The following is an 8,084-nucleotide window of genomic DNA, read 5'->3' as shown; positions in this document are numbered from 1 at the left end:
AAACCTCCATTAAACATCATAGCAGCAAATATTGTTCTTTCGGAGAAGGAACACGTTGATTTGAAATGTCTGCTTATACCAAATACTGATGTATCAAGAGCACTTTATTTGTTTCTAGAGTTAGGTTCTCACTTGGAAATTTCACCCGTCTTTTTAATGCCTTGTCAGGATAGGTTCCCCACTATTTAGTATCAATTTTCTTAGAACAATCCCATTTGTGAAAATATATTAAAAAAAAATTTATTAAAAATACGTCTTTTATATATTTATATGTATGTTTATTTTGATGATCAGAGATTAGAGTTTGAATCGGAGGGGGATGCTAAAGATGATGTCAGGATCATTGTGGAATGAAAGCTTAGCCATGAAGCGCGGAAGAAGGTACTTCCTAACCACCAGATTCCATTATAATTTTACTTGAAACTGACTTAAAAAGCACTGCTGCTAAAGAGAAGTGTATTGATGAGAGAATCTGTTGATTCTCAATTAAAGTTGAAAAAGAGAGACTCTACTGGTTTGTGGGCCTGAGAGACTGTTCAAGGCAGCGTTGAAGAAAGAACAAATTTAGAGCTGATCCACGTAGACTGGTAAGGGAATTCAAACACGTCGTTGACTATGCATATTTCTTTAATGATTGAGCACTTTGAGACTTGGTTATCTGGATAGCCTTTGCTTGAAATTACGCAATAGAAATAACCGGGTTAAATTCTTTACTTGGATGAGTTACCTTTTGATTTTCTCGGATTCTACTCAAGGGATTAAAGAAAAAGAGAGAAATTTGATCGCTGGTTAGAAATGATTATAATATGAATTTTATAGTCTAGAGATATGCGAGGCCTGCAAACGTTCCTCCACTGTGTCTTGTTTAAATGTCAAATAACGGCATAATTTATTTAATAGAAGTGAAGAGAGACAGAGAGAATAATCTTTTTTATGTTTTTTTTAAAGTGATCCCTGATAGAAATCACAGGATGGAAAGGTGACACAATTACATCGGATGCGTACAAGACTGGCATATTAAATTGTCAAAAGTTCTTTTTCTATCTCATTATGATGGCAAGAACTCAGTATATGGGGATTTGACGATGCTAATTAAGTACCATGAAGAGAGGGCTTTCTGTCACGTATTGCCAAGTGGCAGGAAAAAGTAAAAACCGAAAAGAAAAGACGAAAGTATTTGATACCATTAGTGCTTTGCGACAAAGCGGTATAGACGTTCACACCACTTTGGAAAAATATTGCCCTAACTTGGTATAAATTGGGAAATCAATTTCCTTCAACAAATGCGATATCTTCAAGGACTGCGAATCGCCTACCAATTTTGAGGAAAATAAAGATGCTTACAATGGACACTCGCAACAGAAAAAGGGGGGGTGAAAATATCCAACGTATTTTGCTGACATAACAAAATTTGCTGAATGCAAAGCACTATCTTCAGAGTTACAGAATTGTCAACTTCTGTTCAGGACATTTTAGACAAATCCATTCCTATTCTTCTCAGAGAAAAACAAGGGAATACTTTACACACAAATATTGCTAATTGAAACCTAAATGATAGCGTTCTTGAATGCAAAAAAATGAGGAAGTGGATCCACTGGAACTCAACCCCGTAAGAGGTTAAGGCTGCAATTCTCAAGTGGAGATTCTCGGAAATGTGGGTTCGTCACCCGAAAAAACCTGGTGATCCTGACATGCATCAGCCTCCACATCAAACATCATGCAGGATAGATGTCACGGTTGGCGCTTGGCACGTGGCAAGAGAGCGAGCAGAATTTTTTTCCTCGGACCCTGTAACTCAAACAATTGAACACAAATAAATCTATGAACCAACTCAGCATAAGCTCTTCAGCATATAAAATGAGCACATCCTGTTCTCAACCTTGCCCTTCTTGTTGCAAACAAATAAGAAGCAGAGAACGTAACAACCATCATACAGTTCATGATGCATGAACAGGCAACATTTAGCATAGCCGAAAAAATGACATTCAATATGCATACGTGGCTCAGAGTCAAAAGTGATGCTCAGTCCAAGCTTCATGTCCTCCTTCATATATGGTTGAATATTCAATTGAAATTCCAACGCTTGTAACATAACAAAGCACAAAGCATAAATGAAAAAAAAATAATACCGCTCCAGTCCTAAATATAAGACCCATTTTGTAATTATAAGAGTAATAATTAAAAGAAGAAAGGTATATTACCATGGGAATCCCAAGCTCTTTAAGGTCATTTTCTCCCATCTGCTTTAACGCAGTCATATCCACCTGCATGACAAATGATCAAATTATACAATTATAACTATGATAATTATAATCATAATTATACCTTTTCTAATAATATAATCATTACAGTAAGTAACAATACAATTTGCCAACTGCTTGACATGGACTGCAAAGATCAAATTCAGCTGAAAATTCAGGCATCATAGTAGGAGATATACCTTAAGCCAAGAACAGGATCCTCGGAAGATAGAATGCTTCCCAAACCATTATTACTAATTTTTTTGGGCCCTGGCTTCACGAACCACTATTGAAGGGCTAAAATTTCTGGAATTCCTATCCCCATTAGATGGATTGAAATGAAACCCCTTCTAAGTGATTACAAAATGCAAGAATGTCTGTGTGAACTCATCAAAGATGAGGACCCCCCCCCCCAAAATTTCTAATCTACTTATAAACTATATTAGGGAATAAACACTAATGAATAAAGCAAGCAAATGGAACAAAACCAATGAATAAAGACGACACCATGTTAGTTTTAGGTGCTTTGAGTTGTGGAGCCAGCCTTTGGCTGAAATATGGAAGTATGGAAAAAATTCAAAGAACCAGAGTTCTCAGTCATGTCTTCTGGAAAATGTTAACTCTAGTTGCTCATCCCCAAATTTATAAACAGTTAACAATAGCTCAATCCACTGAACATTACATGGGAAAAAAGTTAGCCATATAAAGCAACAAGGAAGAAAAAAATCATGAAGCAAAAACCATGCTCAATGTTAGTTCTATTACAGACGATTGAATAGTCAAAGTGTTCATTCAAATAAAAGATTCTCCTAGTCACATGATGAATCCTTCACCAGCGAATTGCTGGATAACTTTGACATTTCATTGAACAAAGCATAACTCAACATTAGATAAGGTTGAAAATAAAGTCATTAAATAAATAAATGAGCTACGTACTTCCTCAGCTTTGAAAAGAATGGCATATTTTCCCAGTCCCAATGCATGCAACAGACCATCAACAGTTTGGGGCGTCTGCTGTTCATTGCCCTACATAATCGCCAATTGACATGTCAATGAAACACTAAGCTTGCTCTGCTTAAAGAAGCAAAAACCACTTTTGATGGGACACAAATGCATGGGATCATGTAACACAGACTAATGATAACTATAGCAGTGATGTCAATGGAACTTCCAACAGATCAGAATTTTGCCCTCCTGATACTGGATTACTTCTCCATATGGTGTCCATGCATTGTTGAAGAAGGAAGATAATAGAGCAGTCAGCAGTACACAAATGAACAATGTTTACTTCATCGTTGACCAATAACTAGGTTATTTTAGAAACAACTAAGACTCTGCCTCCAGCATACACTTCATGCAGACTTTCTCTCTATAAGGTCACTAGCTGCTTTACAAATCAATATCAAGCTTTTCCATTACTTATGCCTTCGGTATTCACTATAAAATGCCAATGAGTCAACTACCATCTCACAAGTCACAACACTTGCTTGGCTTGCATACTCAATAAACTCTTGGCATAAAAATAACGAGTAGAGGGCATGATAAACATGATAAATAATTGAATGTTATAAATTCTTTAATATCTACTAGCATTCCAGAGTTCCTGTGAGGATAGTAACTTGGAGGGACAGATCCCAGATAAAAACTTTTGTTTCTTCCCTTTTGTTTTCCCCCCTTTATATACACAAATCAGGTTCAATTTCCTTTTATGTCACATTTTACTCCTCCATTCCAAGTAACTTCAAGCATGACTCTTTTTTTTTTTTTTTGGGGGGGGGGGGGGGGGAGGTTGCATTAGAAGGGATTGAACCCTTAACCTTTACCCACATCCACCGCACACTAATTGATTGTAATTGTTAATATTAATGAAAAGGACATAAAAGGAGGAAAGCCAACTTTCAACACATAGATAAGCCGGGTAATTCTACTGTTACAAAAATCCAGTACTTCTACAGCAAAGAGCGGAAAAGTAGCATCTAGTGCAGTAAAAATGAAGCTACATAAAAATAATATGAACTTGTCTTCAAGACAAAATATTCCTCAGTTTCAAAGAGGTCAAAGTTACAATTACAGAACTATTCTCACTTGGAATATCAATACACAACCAAACCACGTTCTAGCAAGTAGCAATAAATCAACGCAACAGGAATTGTTTGCCTGTCATTTCTGCTTGAAGTGCACACAATTACCACCACCCCATTCAGAATTTGTTCATCAAAAAGCATGCTTGCTAGTTCTAAATAGTAACAATGAAAACAAACTTTGGAGAATGACAACCTTTAAATTGCAGGCTTACAAATTTACAATTGAAGCAATTATTACTTCTTAAATCAGATGTTTAAAAATAAGCAGTCAGTGTACCCACAACTTATGGCCATGAGACCATCCATAACTGAATTATAAGGCAAAGCACAAGGGGGAGCTTAGTAAGTTTCGCAAACCATTACAAGCCCAATTTGTTTATACCTTTCAAATCATGGCCAAAGTAACTCAAATGGACAAATTCTACATCCCCAATCAGTCCCTTGTGAGCTCACATGTGACCAGTCTACTGGAAAATATTTTAACCAGACATAGAGCTTCTAAGAAAAATTACAATGGGCAAGGAGATTCAAAATGTACTGACCCTTCCGATTTAGTTCCCAATGTGGAAGAGATTGAATTCTCATTCTTAATTTCACTAAGGCGTCTCATTTTCAACAACACCTCTTGCAGGTTGAGGCGAGGTGTCTTCAGCCAGGTGCTTGCCCAAGGCACCTTGCAGACAACAATTCATGTTCAGGCCTAAAAGCCTACTTTGAGTAATTTAATTTTAAAATTAAAACATTACAGTTACTTTCAGGATATTTTATGGGGTAACCCTTTCATTCCCCCCCCCCCCCGACCCACAGAGAGAGAGAGAGAGAGAGATTACTGCAGGGATTGTGAAAGCCATAAATCCAACCCTAATTCATATGTCATGGGATAAGTAGTCATCATCCTCACTTTAAAAGATTACTATCAAATTCAATTGCTTCTTTAAGGTTTCATAAACAAAGAAAGAATTTTCTTTTTTATTACAATATAAAAAAATTTTAAAAAAAAGGAAAAACGAGGAGGAGGAGACAGCCTTGGACCACAACACATGAAACAAGGAACTCTAGATAAACAGATTATCATGGAAAAAGTTTCTCCATTAACATAGAAAACCAGCATCAGAGAAAAGCAATTTGGAAAGTTAAAAAATAAGTAGAATTTACCACAAAGGGGTCCGTGGTGGGGGCAGTTGCCCTTGATGAGGTGCTACAGGCTTAGCAGTTACTAGAGGTAAAGTGGATGCTGTGGAGTGGGCCACAAAAGATGAAGGTGCAGTGCTAGGAGGTCTTGAAGCCTCAACATCCCTACATGGAGCTGACCTGATACTATCATAAGTCCTGTTCGAAGGCCTTCTCTGCAGGTCTTCCATTTTTCTTTGAGGGGAAATTCCCCTGGAAGTGCTTGGAAGCCCTCGGGTGATCTTCTTCTGATATGATCCAATGTCCACGGTGAATATGAACTTCGCACTGATTCCATACGTGCTAAATCACCAGAACTTCTAGCAGAAGGGATTCGTCCCAACATACTTGTTTCCCTTGGTTCAGACAAGTTCTGCTTTGAACTACTATTGGCTGCTGCAGATGGAGCTACCCTTGACAATTTTTCACGAAGGTCCATGTGCCTCTTACCACCATTACTCTCAGCCAATCTAGATGCACTTTTTCGCATAAGCTTCAATCGAAGGTCATCTTTGCCAATCCGCCCATCTGATAAATTGATGATGATGTGATTAAGGCTATAGAAGTTGAGCAGCACGGAGATTGATCAAAATAAAAATTCACTGTAGAGGGAGCTTACTACCATTGAACCCATTTTGCGAGCTTATATCTCCTCGCTGTCTGCAGTGAACAAAATCTTTGATGTAAGCAAATTATTTTTCATATTGTAATGACACACTCGCACAGGCAGCAGCAGCCTATTCCACTAACATAACTGACAAGTAGAGGGTCCAATATACCATTTATTTCACAATTTAAATACACTATTCACGCATTTTCAGGGTGAAGTTTCTGAACAAAATAGAGAATCTCTGCAAGAATAGTGCCTACTTTGTATACTATGCTAAGAACTACATGACCAGCAACAGGGGCTAAAGGAATAGCAACACACCTTTTATAGTTGCTGAGATCATTCCCATTCCACAATGAACTCTCGGTATCATTTCCAAGTCTATCTCTCACAGACCGCTTAGTGCCAACTGCAGCATAGGAAGGGAAGGGAACATCCGCCGTAGATTGGTCCCTCTTGACAACCTATACTCAAATGCATAATAGCTCATTCAAATAAAGTCGGTTAAACCCTCGTGATCGAGAACGAAACTTACAAGTAGAGAGAGTAAAAGTGAAAAGTTTAACTTCTTTTCTATATTCTCCACGCATAGAATTTGACCAAGAAAAAATGGGTGTCAAAGAGGGAAAGCCATTTCTTTTGACAAAAAAAAAAAAAAAACAGAATAGAAATCAAAAGACTTCAATGAAAATCACCCGCCATCATTTAACCAAGCATTCACGGATAAACCAATTCAAATTCATGGAGTTCGTAAAAATTCAAAGCAGCAAAAGTTACAATGAGAACTTCAATAATATAAAGCAGAAAAAAATTAAAAGATTTGAAATAGATATCCAACATTAGAAGCCATAAAAAAGTACCTGACCACTGTGCCCAAGAGTAATGGTAACTCGACCCCTCGAACTATCAGCCATATCGATGAACAACACCCTAAATAATGAACTTTGAAAAGAAATCTCCAAAGACAAATGTACCAACTCGGCGAGATGCATCAATACAATGGATCGAGAAGCAAAGAGGGATGCCCTAATCCCATGCTGAAACTGGAAGCTCAAAGAGCGAGAGTAGCTCGAAGAAAGAAAGAGCCTTTTCCAAAATATAATTATGCCAGGACTAGGGAGGCTCAAATAGAGGGTTTGCGGCCGGAGAGGAGAAAGGGTTGTCGCGCTGTAGTCAGCTTTGAACGGAAGCGGAGAGGACAGTAGAACAAGGAAGAGGTGATAATGTCCAGGAATGAAGAGAGATTGCCACAGTGCACGCCGGGAAAACAGTGGCCGTCCGATTAGCACACGTTAGGAACGCCGTGAGTACAGGTCGGGAACGTAACTGGTAAGAAATGGGAGAAGACAGAAAAGAAACAAACAAATTTTGATTCTTTATCAGAATATGTGGGTCAGGCCACTTCTGCTGTGTTCCTTTGTTCTGGGATTTCTAATGATGGGCCTGAAGTTGAGGCCCATAAAATAAAACATATGGGCCGCTTTTGAACGCAGCCAGGCCTAAGAAGTTCCCAAAGATTTATCTTAACCATAAATATGTAGGCCGATATTTTGGGCTACCCCTTCCGACAAAAATTGTGGGTCCAATTGTCAACAAAAGAGATTGAGCCCAAACATTAAGGGCATCCGGCGCCAAACCCTCTAAAATACTATCTCCAATTTTTAATATAATAACTTATTTTATTTTTATTTTATTTTTAATACAAAACCAGAATTAAATTTATCTCTCATATTTATCTATTTTTTTAAGTTATTTTTTATAAAAATGATAGTTCTAAACAATACACTTAATTAGCAAAAATATTTTAGAAAAAAATACATATTTATTACAAATAAGTACTTGACTAATTTTTTTAATCATCTCAAATTATTCAACTAGTTTTTATATTAAAAACTAGAGATAGTATGTTTGTAATTGCTTTTTGGGCAAGTGACTTGTAGCTGAGAAATAGCTTTAAGTTGTTTTGTGACTTTTAACTTT

At 37.3% G+C, this 8,084-nt stretch overlaps 1 pseudogene; it reads right to left on the bottom strand.

Moving 5' to 3' along the window:
• Positions 1 to 1,491: 1,491 nt before the first annotated feature.
• Positions 1,492 to 7,080, bottom strand: LOC114713855 (uncharacterized; annotated as a pseudogene).
• Positions 7,081 to 8,084: the final 1,004 nt, after the last annotated feature.

Source organism: Neltuma alba, unplaced genomic scaffold, assembly GCF_004799145.2.
Source record: "Neltuma alba isolate B1F8T4 unplaced genomic scaffold, ASM479914v2 tig00011477_pilon, whole genome shotgun sequence".
Classification (NCBI taxonomy): domain Eukaryota; kingdom Viridiplantae; phylum Streptophyta; class Magnoliopsida; order Fabales; family Fabaceae; genus Neltuma; species Neltuma alba.
The sequence above is the reverse complement of the archived record's forward strand: the minus strand, read 5'-3'. Positions and strand labels throughout refer to the sequence as shown.